Source organism: Mixophyes fleayi, chromosome 8 (genome assembly GCF_038048845.1).
Source record: "Mixophyes fleayi isolate aMixFle1 chromosome 8, aMixFle1.hap1, whole genome shotgun sequence".
In the NCBI taxonomy this organism is placed as follows: Eukaryota; Metazoa; Chordata; class Amphibia; order Anura; family Limnodynastidae; genus Mixophyes; species Mixophyes fleayi.
In genome coordinates this window covers 4,069,932-4,087,946 of record NC_134409.1, presented here as the reverse complement: position 1 = coordinate 4,087,946, position 18,015 = coordinate 4,069,932, and the positions used below count along the sequence as shown (strand labels likewise).

General features: G+C 47.2%; 1 protein-coding gene across 20 annotated transcripts in view; it reads left to right on the top strand.

Moving 5' to 3' along the window:
- The window catches only part of PTPRF (protein tyrosine phosphatase receptor type F), a 513,733-nt gene that overhangs the window by 308,794 nt on the left and 186,924 nt on the right, over positions 1–18,015 (top strand). For 5 of the 20 annotated variants that reach the window (XM_075181682.1, XM_075181680.1, XM_075181671.1 and 2 more), the window contains exon 1: positions 11,325–12,077. The exons of 2 other annotated variants lie outside the window; for them this stretch is intronic. The gene's annotated coding sequence lies outside the window, so the exon portion shown is untranslated. Of the gene's footprint in view, positions 1–11,321; positions 12,078–12,653; positions 12,751–18,015 lie in introns of those variants that run through there. 13 more of the 20 variants (XM_075181679.1, XM_075181667.1, XM_075181672.1 and 10 more) reach the window with 7 other exon arrangements.

The following is an 18,015-nucleotide window of genomic DNA, read 5'->3' as shown; positions in this document are numbered from 1 at the left end:
TATCTGTAGTACTAGGTATATATGTAGTACTGGGGGTATCTGTAATACTAGGGGTATCTGTAGTACTAGGTATAGTACTATAGGGGTATCTGTAGTACTAGGTATATATGTAGTACTGGGGGTATCTGTAATACTAGGGGTATCTGTAGTACTAGGTATAGTACTACTAGGGTTATCTGTTGTACTAGGTATATACGTAGTACTGGGAGTATCTGTAATACTAGGGGTATCTGTAGTACTAGGTATAGTACTACTAGGGGTGTCTGTAGTACTAGGGGTATCTGAAGTATATAATACATACATTACAATAAAATATAACATATAACGCGCCAACCCTCAGCCACATCATTCCACCTCGACCCCACCTGCTGGGAGAATTTTTTCTTTTAATTACCGGACTTCGGGGACCGGGCCCCTAGACAGGCCGCGCTCCGGTAATTTGTACCAGCTCCTCCCCCCTCAGCGCCTCTGGTTATAAGATCTGGCTGCAGCCGCGTCCTGCAGTAATTATCATACGGTTAATTTGGGATATTTTCCTCTGTGTCTTCTATCCATGGTAACCAGCAATCTGCGGGTTACGTTCTTGGCCAATTAAGCTGTGTGTCATCGTCTCTGACTATATGAATCTTTTACTAATAAGAGGCTGAATAAAGGTAAATGATTATTTCCAGGCTGCCGGCGCTGTCTGTGTTTCTCCTCTTTACGTGACTGGTTTCTGCCCAAATCTGACACCTGTGGTCTCTATGAAAAAAAAAGAGCTTAAATAAAGCTTCAGACTCCTGCGCACTCTCACTCACATGCCGTTTATATCTTTGGGTCCCCAAATATTTTCTATCACCCTAGCAGTAGCTGTGGGTGGAGCCTTATTGACATGCAGCCAGCAGGGGGCAGCACTGGTATCAGGGCACATTCAGTACGTTCCCAGCAGGAACTGAAGAGATGATTATTGCAGCCATAATGACCATTTCTGAGGCTCAGCCTGTGTGCTGCATTACAATGGAGCTCGCTGAGGACATAGAGGGGTCTTCTGCATGAATGAGTATTTCAGGACAGCCTCAAGCGGGCTTTGTAGCAGCGTGCAGATGGTGGTTTCTGGCTCCTGAGGGGTTAATGGGAGGGGGGGTTGGAATGATGCCATTTGGCTGTGCCCCAGTACTTGTTGCTAAGCACACCTGGTAGTGATGTCACCCAGGAGCTAGACACAACCCAGTCTGGTCCCAGACAACCAGGACTTCATCCAGTTCCCCAGCATTTGTCTGAGTGTGTAGTAAAGATTGTAAACTTGCAATCATCGCCTTCTTCCCCCTCTGTCTGTGTTACCCAGTAACGTATATCATTATGTTTGTCCCAAATTGTAAAGCGCAACGGAATTTGATGGTGCTTTATAAATAAATGTTGATATCAACAATCCAAAGTTCTAACTTCAGGCCCCTCAGTTTGACACAAGTGTGGGGGACTTACTGCACTGTCCTGCAGATCTGATTGTATGTCACAATATTGTTACTAAATGTATCTTTTCCCAGTTCCTCCATGAGAACAGATCTGCAAACAACACTGATCTTGTTACAATTTGCAGAACTCTGATCAGGTGACAATTTGCAGAAGACATTTAAATGTATCATGTTAGGAAGACTGAACAGTTTTTACTCTATATATGTATTTAGCAGACTCAGCGGTTCTCTCAGAAATCTGGATTTTATTTTGTAACTGTAACTAAGATTGTTTAAGATTGTAAGTTCTTGTATATATTTTACTATAATTGTTTTTTCTCAGCCCTGTAAATATTGTGATGCGTTTTTAACGAACACTGTCCGTGAGATGATCATCATCATCATCACCATTTATTTATATAGCGCCACTAATTCCGCAGCGCTGTACAGAGAACTCACTCACATCAGTCCCTGCCCCATTGGAGCTTACAGTCTAAATTCCCTAACACACACACACACACACACACACACACACACACACACACACACACACACACACACAGAGACTAGATCCTCGTGCTTTACTTCATAAATACCACCAGCCTTAATATTGTGAGTCAGGAACCTGGAATATTATAATAGTGACAGATTATTCTCTAGTATAACAGAAAACACATTGTTTGGTATTGGAAGAAGAATACTAAAATCACAGCTTTCAAATTTATATTTCCTTTTATGGGTTTATTATATATTTATTCTAAATCTTTATTAAACATGTTATATGTCTGAAGTAGAATCTGTATCATTATTAGAGATGAATTCCCCATATTGTACTTACCGGAACTCTCCCACAAAATGTCGTTATCGTTACATTTATATATTTATATTGTGTATTACATTCATCCATTCAGTCATTCAACGCTGATTAAAATCTCTGTAGCAGTCAGTGCGTTATAAAACGTAAACCGGTTATATCACCAAGCGCTGCCTGGGTATTCCTACATCTAACGGCACTAACGATGAGTACAAGAATAGTATTTGATTTAAGAAAGTACAGGAATAAATGGGAACTATGAGGACAATTTGTCCAGTGTAATGATAAACCATCAAATCTGTTGTACAGGAATAGATTGTAACAGCAGGGCTAACTAGGTAGGTTGTTAAGATGGTCACATATCTTACAATCTGATCATTCAATCTAATCACTTCTTATCAAATTGTACCAGGATAGAAGTGTGTGGATAACAATAGATCCAATATAATTACACCTAGATGTCAAAATCGATCAATAATCCGATCAAATTAATGTTCAAATTTTCATCCAAAACAGTTGCATGGGAGCTGATTGAAACGTGTGTAGTGTAATTGTATGATTATCGACGGACAATCCCCTAACATGTCCTACATTGTACATGCGCTGAAAGCACTTCGTTTAGGCTGGGTACACACTATAGGGTTTTCACCCAATCATCGGATCACACGATAAATGACCGTTAGGTTTGATGTCGCATTAGTGTGTGCGCTCCAACGATGATCGTTCCAAAGCTCATTATATCGTTTGATTTTGATTTATTTTTTTTTGTTCATTTAAAGCAGCAATGTGGGGACCCCGCATGTTAAGTGTTTTAACACTTAACCCAACATTGCTGCTTTAAATGAACAGTCATAGAAGTCGCAATGACATCAGAGTGTACTGCCGAAGAGCTGGGGAATGGGAATAAGATGCGATCAGCATGCTGCTCCCATCGGTGATGTGCACAGTCGTTTTTCAGATAAGTCTGCTCATATTTACATTGCTTTTTACTAAATTCATTTTTTCTTTGTAGCTGTCCTCACTGCCAGAATTGTGCCCATCGTTTACACGTACCCAACCTGTGCAGATGGAGAGGGACACCGCGAATCGCGTCATTTTGCCCAAAATTATGCGATTCATCGCAAATCACATCATGGAGGTTCACGTCCTGCCCACTTTTCTAGAAAGTGAGCAGGATGCAAGAGAATGACTTGTTCTCCCAGGAGACCTACCCAGAATTTGGGAGTCTTCCGGGAATTCCGGGAGAGTGGGCAAATATGAGAAAAAATGACAGAGTGTGTGGATGAAGGGGGGCACAGAGTGTGTGGATAAAGGAGGGCACAGAGTGTGTGGATGAAGGGGGGCACAGAGTGTGTGGATAAAGGAGGGCACAGAGTGTGTGGATGAAGGAGGGCACAGAGTGTGTGGATTAAGGAGGGCACAGAGTGTGTGGATAAAGGAGGGCGCAGAGTGTGTGGATAAAGGAGGGCGCAGAGTGTGTGGATAAAGGAGGGCACAGAGTGTGTGGATGAAGTGGGGCACAGAGTGTGTATATGAAGGAGGGCACAGAGGGTGAGAATGAAGGGGGGCACAGAGTGTGTGGATGATGGCGGTACAGAGTGTGTGGATGAAGGGGGGCACAGAGGGTGAGGATGAAGGAGGGCACAGAGGGTGAGGATGAAGGAGGAAGCAGAGTGTGAGGATGAAGGAGGGCACAGAGTGTGTGGATGAAGGGGGCACAGAGTGTGTGAATGAAGGAGGGCACAGAGTGTGTGGATGAAGGGGGGCGCAGAGTGTGTGGATGAAGGAGGGCACAGAGGGTGAGGATGAAGGGGGGCACAGAGGGTGTGGATGAAGGGGGGCACAGAGTGTGAGGATGAAGGGGGGCACAGAGTGTGTGGATGAAGGGGGGCGCAGAGTGTGTGAATGAAGGGGGGCACAGAGTGTGTGGATGAAGGGGGGCGCAGAGTGTGAGGATGAAGGGGGGCACAGAGTGTGTGGATGAAGGGGGGCACAGAGTGTGTGAATGAAGGGGGGCACAGAGGGTGAGGATGAAGGGGGGCACAGAGTGTGTGGATGAAGGGGGGCACAGAGTGTGTGGATGAAGGAGGGCACAGAGTGTGTGGATGAAGGGGGGCGCAGAGTGTGTGGATGAAGGGGGGCACAGAGTGTGTATATGAAGTGGGGCACAGAGTGTGTGGATGAAGTGGGGCACAGAGTGTGTATATGAAGGAGGGCACAGAGGGTGAGGATGAAGGAGGGCACAGAGTGTGTGGATGAGAGGGGGGCACAGAGGATGAGGATGAAGGAGGGCACAGAGTGTGTGGATGAAGGAGGGCACAGAGTGTGTGGATGAAGGGGGGCACAGAGTGTGTGAATGAAGGGGGGCACAGAGGGTGAGGATGAGAGGGGGGCACAGAGTGTGTGGATGAAGGAGGGCACAGAGTGTGTGGATGAAGGAGGGCACAGAGTGTGTGGATAAAGGAGGGCACAGAGTGTGTGGATGAAGTGGGGCACAGAGTGTGTATATGAAGGAGGGCACAGAGGGTGAGAATGAAGGGGGGCACAGAGTGTGTGGATGATGGCGGTACAGATTGTGTGGATGAAGGGGGGCACAGAGTGTGTATATAAAGGGGGGCACAGAGGGTGAGGATGAAGGAGGGCACAGAGGGTGAGGATGAAGGAGGGCACAGAGGGTGAGGATGAAGGAGGGCACAGAGGGTGAGGATGAAGGAGGGCACAGAGTGTGTGGATGAAGGGGGCACAGAGTGTGTGAATGAAGGAAGGCGCAGAGTGTGTGGATGAAGGGGGGCGCAGAGTGTGTGGATGAAGGAGGGCACAGAGGGTGAGGATGAAGGGGGGCACAGAGGGTGAGGATGAAGGGGGGCACAGAGGGTGTGGATGAAGGGGGGCACAGAGTGTGAGGATGAAGGGGGGCACAGAGTGTGTGGATGAAGGTGGCGCAGAGTGTGAGGATGAAGGGGGGCACAGAGGGTGAGGATGAAGGGGGGCACAGAGTGTGTGGATGAAGGGGGGCACAGAGGGTGAGGATGAAGGGGTACAGAGTGTGTGGATGAAGGGGGGCACAGAGGGTGAGGATGAAGGGGGGCACAGAGTGTGTGGATGAAGGAGGGCACAGAGGGTGAGAATGAAGGGGGGCACAGAGTGTGTGGATGATGGCGGTACAGAGTGTGTGGATGAAGGGGGGCGCAGAGTGTGTGGATGAAGGAGGGCACAGAGGGTGAGGATGAAGGGGGGCACAGAGGGTGAGGATGAAGGGGGGCACAGAGGGTGTGGATGAAGGGGGGCACAGAGTGTGAGGATGAAGGGGGGCACAGAGTGTGTGGATGAAGGTGGCGCAGAGTGTGAGGATGAAGGGGGGCACAGAGGGTGAGGATGAAGGGGGGCACAGAGTGTGTGGATGAAGGGGGGCACAGAGGGTGAGGATGAAGGGGTACAGAGTGTGTGGATGAAGGGGGGCACAGAGGGTGTGGATGAAGGGGGGCACAGAGTGTGTATATAAAGGGGGGCACAGAGGGTGAGGATGAAGGAGGGCACAGAGGGTGAGGATGAAGGGGGCGCAGAGTGTGTGGATGAAGGAGGGCACAGAGGGTGAGGATGAAGGAGGAAGCAGAGTGTGAGGATGAAGGAGGGCACAGAGTGTGTGGATGAAGGGGGCGCAGAGTGTGTGGATGAAGGAGGGCACAGAGGGTGAGGATGAAGGAGGAAGCAGAGTGTGAGGATGAAGGGGGGCACAGAGGGTGAGGATGAAGGAGGAAGCAGAGTGTGAGGATGAAGGAGGGCACAGAGGGTGAGGATGAAGGAGGAAGCAGAGTGTGAGGATGAAGGAGGGCACAGAGGGTGAGGATGAAGGAGGAAGCAGAGTGTGAGGATGAAGGAGGGCACAGAGGGTGAGGATGAAGGAGGAAGCAGAGTGTGAGGATGAAGGGGGGCACAGAGTGTGTGAATGAAGGAGGGCACAGAGTGTGTGAATGAAGGAGGGCACAGAGTGTGTGGATGAAGGGGGGCGCAGAGTGTGTGGATGAAGGAGGGCACAGAGGGTGAGGATGAAGGGGGCACAGAGGGTGAGGATGAAGGAGGGCACAGAGTGTGTGAATGAAGGAGGGCACAGAGTGTGTGGATGAAGGGGGCGCAGAGTGTGTGGATGAAGGAGGGCACAGAGGGTGAGGATGAAGGGGGCACAGAGTGTGTGAATGAAGGAGGGCACAGAGTGTGTGGATGAAGGGGGGCGCAGAGTGTGTGGATGAAGGAGGGCACAGAGTGTGTGGATGAAGGAGGGCACAGAGGGTGAGGATGAAGGGGGCACAGAGTGTGTGAATGAAGGAGGGCACAGAGTGTGTGGATGAAGGGGGCACAGAGTGTGTGAATGAAGGAGGGCACAGAGTGTGTGGATGAAGGGGGGCGCAGAGTGTGTGGATGAAGGAGGGCACAGAGGGTGAGGATGAAGGGGGCACAGAGTGTGTGAATGAAGGAGGGCACAGAGTGTGTGGATGAAGGGGGGCGCAGAGTGTGTGGATGAAGGAGGGCACAGAGTGTGTGAATGAAGGAGGGCACAGAGTGTGTGGATGAAGGGGGCACAGAGTGTGTGAATGAAGGAGGGCACAGAGTGTGTGGATGAAGGGGGGCGCAGAGTGTGTGGATGAAGGAGGGCACAGAGGGTGAGGATGAAGGGGGGCACAGAGGGTGTGGATGAAGGGGGGCACAGAGTGTGAGGATGAAGGGGGCACAGAGTGTGTGGATGAAGGGGGCGCAGAGTGTGAGGATGAAGGGGGGCACAGAGGGTGAGGATGAAGGGGGGCACAGAGTGTGTGGATGAAGGGGGGCACAGAGTGTGTGGATGAAGGAGGGCACAGAGTGTGTGGATGAAGGGGGGCACAGAGTGTGTGGATGAAGGGGGGCACAGAGTGTGTGGATGAGAGGGGGGCACAGAGGATGAGGATGAAGGGGGGCACAGAGGATGAGGATGAAGGGGGGCACAGAGTGTGTGGATGAAGTGGGGCACAGAGTGTGTATATGAAGGGGGGCACAGAGGGTGAGGATGAAGGGGGGCACAGAGGATGAGGATGAAGGGGGGCACAGAGGATGAAGGGGGGCACAGAGTGTGTGGATGAAGGAGGGCACAGAGTGTGTATATGAAGGGGGGCACAGAGTGTGTATATGAAGGAGGGCACAGAGTGTGTATATGAAGGAGGGCACAGAGTGTGTATATGAAGGGGGGCACAGAGTGTGTGGATGAAGGAGGGCACAGAGTGTGAGGATGAAGGGGGGCACAGAGTTTGTATACGAAGGAGGGCACAGAGTGTGTGGATGAAGTGGGGCACAGAGTGTGGATGAAGGAGGGCACAGAGTGTGAGGATGAAGGGGGGCACAGAGGGTGAGGATGAAGGAGGGCACAGAGTGTGTGGATGAAGTGGGGCACAGAGTGTGGATGAAGGAGGGCACAGAGTGTGAGGATGAAGGGGGGCACAGAGTGTGTGGATGAAGGAGGGCACAGAGTGTGAGGATGAAGGAGGGCACAGAGGGTGAGGATGAAGGGGGGCACAGAGGGTGTGGATGAAGGAGGGCACAGAGTGTGTGGATGAAGAAGGGCACAGAGTGTGTGGATGAAGGAGGGCACAGAGTGTGAGGATGAAGGGGGCACAGAGTGTGTGGATGAAGGGGGGCACAGAGGGTGAGGATGAAGGGGGGCACAGAGTGTGTGGATGAAGGGGGCACAGAGTGTGTGGATGAAGGAGGGCACAGAGTGTGAGGATGAAGGGGGGCACAGAGGGTGAGGATGAAGGGGGGCACAGAGTGTGTGGATGAAGGGGGGCACAGAGTGTGTGGATGAAGGAGGGCACAGAGTGTGAGGATGAAGGGGGGCACAGAGTGTGTGGATGAAGAGGGCGCAGAGTGTGAGGATGAAGGGGGGCACAGAGGGTGAGGATGAAGGGGGGCACAGAGTGTGAGGATGAAGGGGGGCACAGAGTGTGTGGATGAAGGAGGGCACAGAGTGTGAGGATGAAGGGGGCACAGAGTGTGAGGATGAAGGGGGGCACAGAGTTTGTATACGAAGGAGGGCACAGAGTGTGTGGATGAAGTGGGGCACAGAGTGTGGATGAAGGGGGGCACAGAGTGTGAGGATGAAGGGGGGCACAGAGGGTGAGGATGAAGGGGGGCACAGAGTGTGAGGATGAAGGGGGGCACAGAGTGTGTGGATGAAGGAGGGCACAGAGTGTGTGGATGAAGGGGGGCACAGAGTGTGAGGATGAAGGGGGGCACAGAGTTTGTATACGAAGGAGGGCACAGAGTGTGTGGATGAAGTGGGGCACAGAGTGTGGATGAAGGGGGGCACAGAGTGTGTGGATGAAGGGGGGCGCAGAGTGTGTGGATGAAGGGGGGCACAGAGTGTGTGGATGAAGGGGGGCGCAGAGTGTGTGGATGAAGGGGGGCACAGAGTGTATATGAAGTGGGGCACAGAGTGTGTGGATGAAGTGGGGCACAGAGTGTGTATATGAAGGAGGGCACAGAGGGTGAGGATGAAGGGGGCACAGAGTGTGTGGATGAAGGGGGGCACAGAGTGTATATGAAGTGGGGCACAGAGTGTGTGGATGAAGTGGGGCACAGAGTGTGTATATGAAGGAGGGCACAGAGGGTGAGGATGAAGGGGGCACAGAGTGTGTGGATGAAGGGGGGCACAGAGTGTGAGGATGAAGGGGGGCACAGAGTGTGTGGATGAAGGGGGGCACAGAGTGTATGGATGTGCAGTTTTAAGAGCAATCCTATTATATGCCACATCATTTCTATGCTATATTTAGTCAGTCACAAAACTGTAGTTTTGTGATTTTCTGGGATAAACTTTTCAGTCTGCGTGTTACCTGGGCCCCTGTCCCCTGGAGGCCTCCGTGACATGTGATTTATAGTTTACTTCTCAGGCACCATGCAGGAATTTCTGCAAACACCTGTGTTTGTGTCTCCCTATCAGACCTTCCGTGTCCTGACGCCGTATCAGGTATCATTATTCCAAACTATAGGGCTGCGCTACTTACAGTACATTTAGGGGCAATGTTTGCGCTTAAACACAGCAACCAATCAGCATCTAGCATTTATCAGTCTAGTGCAAGGTAGACGCTGATGACAAGTGTCTTGTTTAGTGCTATGATCTACTGCTAAACTCACACCTAAACGCAGTGTTTGCAAATGAGCTTGTACCCAGTAGGTAAAATAACAGTGATCTCCCTGTGATAGCTCAGATACAGACAGATTACCTGGTAGTATAGAGATAATTCCCCTCCCTCGGTCAGTGCAAATATCTGCACAGCAGGTAAAATGTTACTTTTTAACCCAGTGTGACCAAGTGCTCACAAAATCACTGGTTTTACCCCTTTATCCAATTAACATGGGGTGTGATATTCCTTTCCATTAGAAATGGTTCAGTTTTCACTATAATTGTAGATGTCATCAGCTGACTGTGCTTTATGGATACAAAATATATAATTGTATCACCCTCAAGTCAATAAGTAGTTTGCAGCGTTTTTTTCAGAGCTGATCAGCGATACATTTGCTGCCTTGAAATCTAAAGTCTGCTAATAGTGCAGCTTGTCACATCCTGTCCCAACAGGTTCCAGCCATTGTTATTACAATTTGTAGGTTGTGAGTCCCCAGGCCTGCAGGAATTAGCTTTATGGAGGTGGGGGGGGGGGGGTTAGTAGTTCTTATCAGGGGCTGTTCCTGACACCTTTTGTGCAGCTTTGTAAAGGTGGAATGCACTCTCCTGCAGCCGCCCAGGGCCACAATATGGGTCAGGTTTTAACCCTGCGTAGGTCTGAAAAGGAATTATCTCCCTTTGTCTCTGCTGTCAGACAATCCATCTCTCTTCCCTGTAGTCAGTGATCATTGGAGGGGGGCTGTCTCTCGTCCTGTGTTGCAATGTCACAGATAATCTCTTCTTATACATTGTTTTACTTGATTACACTAGGTCAATGTTCAATATAATTCTTTAAAGTTCAGCGGGGCTGCTGTGGATAGGAAACTATCAGACTCTGCAAAACAAATCTTGGAGCCAGCTTAAATAACTGTCAAAAGGGAAATATACCCAGTTTATAAACAGATGTGTTTGTTATGACTTTACTAGAAACATTACATTACACATATCCAAATAGGATGCAAATAAAAAACTATAAATAAATATTTTTTTTATCTGGGAGACTCACTTTATATCACCTATACACACATATCTACGGGCCTCCCAGCAGTCCCGATTTTGTTGGGACTGTCCAGATCCTCAGACTTATGGGAAAGCGGATGGCCCTGGGCTGGGGCTGGTGCTGGCGCTGGCAGGCAAATTTTAGCCGGGGTGGGGGGACAGGGACGGGCGACTCGGCTTAAAGGGATAAAAACAGGGCACAGATTGCCTCCCCCCCCCCCCCCCCCCCCCCCCCCCCCCCCCCCTAGTCCCTGAGTCTGATTTGCTCTGTTTTGGGTTTCCCAATTTTGCTCTTTAATATGTTGGGGCTACCCCTCACCAAATTAGTTACTTTTATATTCAGACAGTCTCAGAATTGGCCAATACTGTGTAAGAAACAGCTCGAAGTTCAGCATTGCTTTCTAAGTCATTTTTCAGGGTAGGGTCGCTGTAGTGGGTGAGGAAAGCAGGACTCTTATTGGGACTGTAGGATATATCCCATAGCGCTTGGGTGACGACGAAAAAATGAAAGCGTCCTAATGCAGCTTTCAGTCTGTCACCGATCAGCGTTTGGAAGTTACACCCTATAATATAATAAGTGACGGATGATGGTAATGTAGCCAGTTCACACAACTTTCCATCCGCCTTATCAACATTAGCCGCCAGGTTTCAGTTTAGCCACAACCTGTGAGAGAAGATCATCTCTAATGTTACACATAATTAACATATTACTCAGTTTTATGTCAGCGGACAAATATCTAGGTCACACATTCATCATCGCCTTGTCTCTAAACAGAGGGTTTTTTTTCTGCTGCCAATAATGTCCTTTTCTTCTGCAAGCTGCAGAAAGTGATCTCCTGGTACAGGGGTAATCTGTGGTGTCAGAGATTTGTAATCTGATGAAAAGATAATATGAGGACCCAGCTGCAGTATGAAGACCAGGACAGAGCTCTGTATCTAAGCGTACAAACTTGTCGCCTTCATCCTGTATCTTTAAAAATTCCAGATGGCATAAAAGCTACGGATTGTTACATTTTCCACTCTTCACTTCCAGAATGTGTCCGATGCTTCATGTTTAGCGCCAGGGAAAGTCTCTCTTTCCAGTCTTGAGTGTACTGGGGTATAAACAAGCAACCTGCATCACATCTAGAGGCAGCCAGGAGGAAAGAGAGCTTTGGGCCTGGCAGGAAAGAGTTAACATTTTTCCCCCAAAGTCAAACAAAAGCCATGAGTGAATGAACAAGGCGTGGATGCAGCTAAGCCAAACCCCTGCTTGCAGGGCGGGTGATGGTCACAATCTGCAGAAAGCAATAAGCGGGGAGTTGTTTCAGGTAAATCCTGCTCTCCTCCCCCTCCAGCCTCAGGGAGAAAGCCACCAGGAACAGCAGTACTAGGTGAAAAGCCCTGAGATACAGACCTCTGGCTTCAGCTCATGGATTACATGTCACATTTGGAATATCGCTGAGGAAAATTTGCCTTTCTTTGTTTTCCCTTCTTTATTCCGGAGATCAAACGTTGGATGGTGCTGGTGGAAATTGGCTGTGAGCGGACTCATCCTTCTGTCTTCTCTACGTGTAGAATTAAGGGATTCGCCTCGGAGCAGGTGCCGGGAGGGGGGTCTGTCCGCCTCCTCTATTGGAGATCGACCTCTCTTTGCCGGGAATTGGAAGTGAGTTGGTTAAAAATGAAATCTCCTGTCCCTTGAGCCAGTGATCCTGCTTTCTTCAGTCTACGCTTAAAGTTGGCAGATATGTCCATATTATGTGTCTCTAATCCTCCGTTACTGGGATGCACCTGTACCCAGACTGTGGGGGGACCTTTTAGGGTTCCTGGTGTACTTCAGCACAGACCCAAGTTTGAGAAACCGCTTTTATTGGGCTGTTTGTAGCCGTCGTGGGATTAAGCAGATTGTTGTAGAACTCTGTAGCGGTTTATATGGTGTCTATACAGTTTTTCCTGGGATATAATCTGTTTGATGGGGCTACTTGTCTGTTCTCCTCTGTTACATCTCGCCTGTTATCAGCAGATTTCCCTACTGTCAGGGAGGAGGGGGGTTTACATTTTAGGAACTCAATTACTGGAACTCCTTACTGCTCTCTGATTCATAAGCCAGACCTGATAAAGCCTCCAGGCGCTACGTGCCAAGCTAATTGTATACCCTTGTGATGCTGCAGTTTGTGTTTATAGCTGGGAATGGGGCCAGCGACACAATATTAGTCTATTTCCCAGGCTAGGAGGAGGGAGTCTGCCTTTCTGAGCAGTAACCAGGAGGGCAGGCCCGTGTGCAGCCGGAAGGGTTAATGTCGCTGTCATGTTTGGTGCCTTATTGTAAGCAGCAGTGTGTGAGTATACAGGAATCTCTTATCAGCAGCTGGGGGTAAAGGCCAAGGACCTGATCTACTCTTTTACCATTTGCTTTTTTTTGTTTGGTTCCTGGAACTCAGTTAGTGCAAATATTTGCCCAGCTTTGGATAATATAGTCTGCTATCCCTGGCGGGTATTGGGGCTGTGTTTGTCAACCTTTAGCTGGTGAGGGTGACTCTGCAGGAAGTATACATAGAATCTGCACTCTGTGTTTAGAAACATTGTAACATAATAGCATTAAATACCCCCAACTCGGACATCTGTCTCTGAGCTGAAAATGTAGCCAGGAATAGAGCGATTCATATTTGGACATCTTTTATGTATTTTTGAGTTGAGCGCTGTCCTTGTGTATACATATTATAATAGTAGTTGTAAAGTTTGTACATGAGATTTATTGTGTCAGAGGAAAATAAATTCTGAAAGAGGGATAGTAGGATGCATCCATATCATGGTCTCGTATTGCCCGGTCCCTCTGCAAGCTTACTTTTTGGATTACTAGATCTTCTGCCTGATCAGCCAAATCTGCATTTAAATCTTTGGGTTAATTGCGCTGCCATTAATTGCCCATTGTTTGTTTGTTTGTATTTAATGCATTTTCTGTTTACGACACATTTCTTTGCTACAAAACACGTTTGGACATTGTTGCAAACAAACAAACACCATCAATAGTTCTATTAACAAATGAGCCTCAAACTGCAGCTGTCTACACTCTCAGCCACCTGTTCCTAATGTGTCCCCACCTGCGATTTAAATTTCTTTGCTCAGTGTTAGATGTGAGCCGTCTGCAGCCATCGGTGGCAGCTTGTAAATAAGAGTACAGGGGGATGCAGCTGGTTTGGGCTCCTTGTGTTGAATGCCAATATTTACCCCGACTTCCAGGGACTTGGTGCATCTGACTCCTTAACACTGTGCAATGTTTCTAGTGAGTAAGCTGGATATTTGTATCTTTAGAGGCCTAATATTTGCAGCCTGTAAGATAAAAGTCCTGTCCTTTATAAGAGCTGATCAACTCCAGGCCCCTCTGACGAAAAACTTTACTGCAATAAACTTTGTTGCTTACACCCATATTAATAGACAGACACATGTATTGTTTGTTATAACGCAGCGTATCTGCAAAACCAGTCCAACCGGTCCCAGCTATTATCGTATTCAGCTTCAGGAATTGTCAGGGCCCCTTACTCTGAGCGAGAATCTGAGTGCTAGCTCTGTGGGGCAGTTTCCGGCTGTGTCTGCTAACTTATCCTTCATGCACCGTTCATAGTCTGTGTTTGTAATGTATTTATAGACTATTTTGTGACACTGGGATGAGTCTGTTTGTTGCAGCTTTGAGGTGACATGACTAAGATATGTTGTGGGTTCCAGCAAGAACCAAAGGGACCCAGTTGTACAGTATACTAAGCAGTGATTAATGGTCATATCTGCTCTGTGTGTACACATTACAATCTATGGAGATCTTAATGACTATTTTCTTTAGTCTCACATAAGGTTATGTGTAAGGACAACGAGCCTTATACCAGTCCTCTTATTTATTTTTAGAAAAACAAACTCCTAAGCGTTTCTGAATTTTGTTTTTTTTGTGTGTGCAATTTGCATTTTTTTAGTATCTCAATTTATTCTTTGAAAATGTGAATCTGCACTAGGGGCAGCAGTGATCCCGTCTTTGCTGAGAATCAAGTATTTTTTTTCTTTTTAGAAAGTCTGCTACAGCAAGCGGAGAGGTAAGGGGTCAGCACAGACATTAATTCATTTAGTGACCATATATACAAGCAGTACCCCCTACTATCATTAGTGAGCTGACTAAGTGTGTTTCTAACATGAGTATAGATTTTTCAATAAAGTTAATACCACTTCTCTCTTTCCTCTGCAAGAAAGTGTAATCCTTAATAGAGCTCACGTCTCTGCCATTTCCCAAGGAGACTCCCAGGTTTTAGAATCCCATAGCCCAGAATATAATTGTCCAGATGTGCATCCCACTTCTGGAGGCAATTACAGTATCTGTTTCCGATTTGCTTAAACCGTAATATTTATTAAAATTTAACATGCCCTATGATTTACTCTGTGACACATTCAGAGGCCGTGTCATGTTGAAGGCTGTATTCTCTGTTAGAGATGCACCTAATCCTTGATTCGGGAATCTGGCTAAATCCTTGGCGTTTTTAGCAGGAGTCTAGTTCTGCTTAATCCCTGGATTCAGCCAAACCATCTGAATTCTTATTTCACTGTAATTTAAAACAGATTTCTCACACCCAGCAGCTAAAATTAAAGCGTTAATATGCAAATTAGGATTTTGTTCAGTATTTGTCTGAATGTTTTAAACGGATTTGGCATTTGGCTAAATTCTAAAATGTGGCTTTTGTGGCCTCCATAGTATTAATATATCCGGCCAAGAACGCATTGCAGCAGTGTCTTTAGAAATGATATTCAGATATTGCTGCCATATCCACCAATCAGAAGTTTGCTTTCATCAGTCTTTTACGTAGCTTCTATCTGATTGGCTGGTGGTTTTGCTGTGTTACAGATTGATATACAGAATGTGAGATGTTCAGAGAGACATCTACTCAAATCACCTTCAGTATTACTATGTAGTATCGCTTCTCGGCCTTTTGGCTAAGATCAAGTGCAGTTGTGGCAGAGCTGCACTTGGTCCTCTGGCCAGGGGCTGGGTGAGCTGCGTTGAAAGCCCGGGACTATTGTGCCCCCAGAGTGGCGATCTGGGGGTGCCAAAAAATCACAGGTCAGCAGCACCTTGAAACAGATATAATGTGATTATGTTGGCACCGAGCACTTTAGACCACTTTCTATACGCACCGCCTTTTTATTCTTTGCCCCGGCCTTATGGCTGGGCCGAGAAAATTTTTACAATAGCCCAGCCATGAGGCTGGGGCCGTAACCACTCGGCACTTTATTTATGACACTCCTTGTTTGTCACTTTCACTTTTATGTTTATTGTCTCACGGATTTTTAGGGGTGCGGGTAGGCCCTTTCTGGGCTCTGCGTCCCTTAAGATCTAGGGGGGGTTGTGCGGCCTTATGGCTCCTACCCCCCTGAAACCCCATCGTTGGCTCACCCTCCCGGGGGTGAGCTAGTTGTTGAGCCCTGGGTGAAGCCTCGGTGGATCCCAGGGTCAAAGGGACCCCCCCTAGCCTCGCAGCGAAGGGGGGTCTGAAGACCCTTGCCCCCTAAGGGTCCCTATGGATCCGGGGGTCGGGGACTAGGGCCTATACTTTTTTGAGGAGGGCCATAGACCGCACCCTAGTACACGTTTTTGAAGTTTTGCACTTTTTTTTCGTTTATTAGGGCACGAAAGCACTGTTCCCGGGCTTTCAATAAAAAAAAAAATTACTATGTAGTACTATGTAAAGTGTGTATCCAATACTCAGTGTTTTCACAGACAAATGAAGTTTACCGACAGTTATAGAAGAAAGCGTCATATCCTGTGTGCTAAGTGGTGGCATAAATAAAGGCTAGACGTGTTTAGAGACACATTTCCATAGGAAACAAGGAGTGACCACACTTTACTGCAAAGATTAAAGGGTAAATATCAACATACACTTAACAGTCAATATCAAGGGGTCCCTAGGAGACCAGGGGAGGGCTGGCAAATATTATCCCTGGGGGGGGGGGGGGGGCAGACTCGGCTCAGAAGCCTACTGGGAACATTTAAAAGGGAAAAAAATGCAGGTACCCCAGTGACGTATGTCCACTATGGGACCAGCCCGGGGACAAAGGCCCCCCAGCCAGCTCCTGTAAGAGACAGTTACCATATATCCTGCTAAACACTATATACTGTATATCAATTTGCAGAGTGTTATGTCACCTATAGATGCATTTCTGTATTTCTACAGACTGTTCTCTCTTTTGCAGGTTAATTTGCAAATGAGTGTTTTTGCTCTCCATATTGCAGAGATAGTGTTACAAGTAGGGGGCTAGAGATGGTGTTTGCAGATACAAATAAATTCAATAAAAAAACAAAGATGTTGATTTAGAATGGTCCAATGTGCCCAGTTTGGGGCTATTCCTAATATTTAAGTATAAAATAATCTGTTATATCTGTTGCAGAAGCATGAAATATGTGGCGGACCCCAATATTCAACAATGCAGCCTGTTAATTCACCATGAACTAGAGACACAAATTGCCAAATGTCTGAGTGATTCCTGGTGAATTAGGCTGAATATTGGCTCCACACAAAAAATTGGTGGCCTCCTCTGTTAAACATGTCAGTATGAATCTGCCAAGTGGTAGTTACAGCAGAGGATTAGATTGATGGGCACATGCTGTAATTTCAGGCAAGTGACCTAATATTTAAATGCTGCCCCACAAGAAACACAATAGGAATAATATAGGAATAATTACCTTTATAGCCAGATCTTGGACCTCTGTGTGGGAAGATCTAGGGTAATCTACAAGTTATCTGTATATGAATTGGATGATGCTCCGAAGTTATGGATGATACGTAGGTATAGATCAACACACATTTCCTGCAACACATTTAGCTTGCAGATAATCTTGAAAGGAATAGACTCAGTTCTGCTGTCAGCTACAATTGAAGACATGAGTGTAATCCGCATTTTGCTATCCTTCCAAACACTTTGGTTTCAGAGCTAGGTAATAAGTGGTCACCATTTAGTACCCCGTTCTGCAGAACGATTCAGGGTTACGAATATATTTCTCCTCTATTTATATCCTAGTCCTCTGTACTACTTTTGCAAATTTACTCTCAGCATCTTCAGATTGACTGAAAGTCCAACATGGCTGTAGGCCTGGGCGGGGGGGAATGATTTGTGTGTGTGTGTGGGGGGGGGGGGTACCTCTTTTGCCATAAGTGACTTAAAACATCCATTAAAGTTGTTTTGCAAACTTTGGTGGAGATGTGGCACGGAACATATTGCAGATTAATAAAAAGTTGTCTTAAAAAGGTAGTAAATCCTGGCTGAAACTATCTAATAATTTATCATCAAGTAATGGGACTAGACATTGATCTTTATGCCTGTGTTAGAGGACCTATTGGTACTAGCTCTTCTTTATTGAGTTTAAATCCCCATTAAATCACGTAACTTTATCCATTTAAATGTAAGACTGACACAATAGTTACATAGTTGATGAGGTTGAAAAAAGACACCAGTCCATCAAGTTCAACCTATTTTGGATCTCCTGCGATCCCTCACTTATATTTGAAATTGAGTAAGCAACCGCCAATCTGTTTCAATTGTGAAAATCCCCCCAAACCCAATATTGCAGTCCT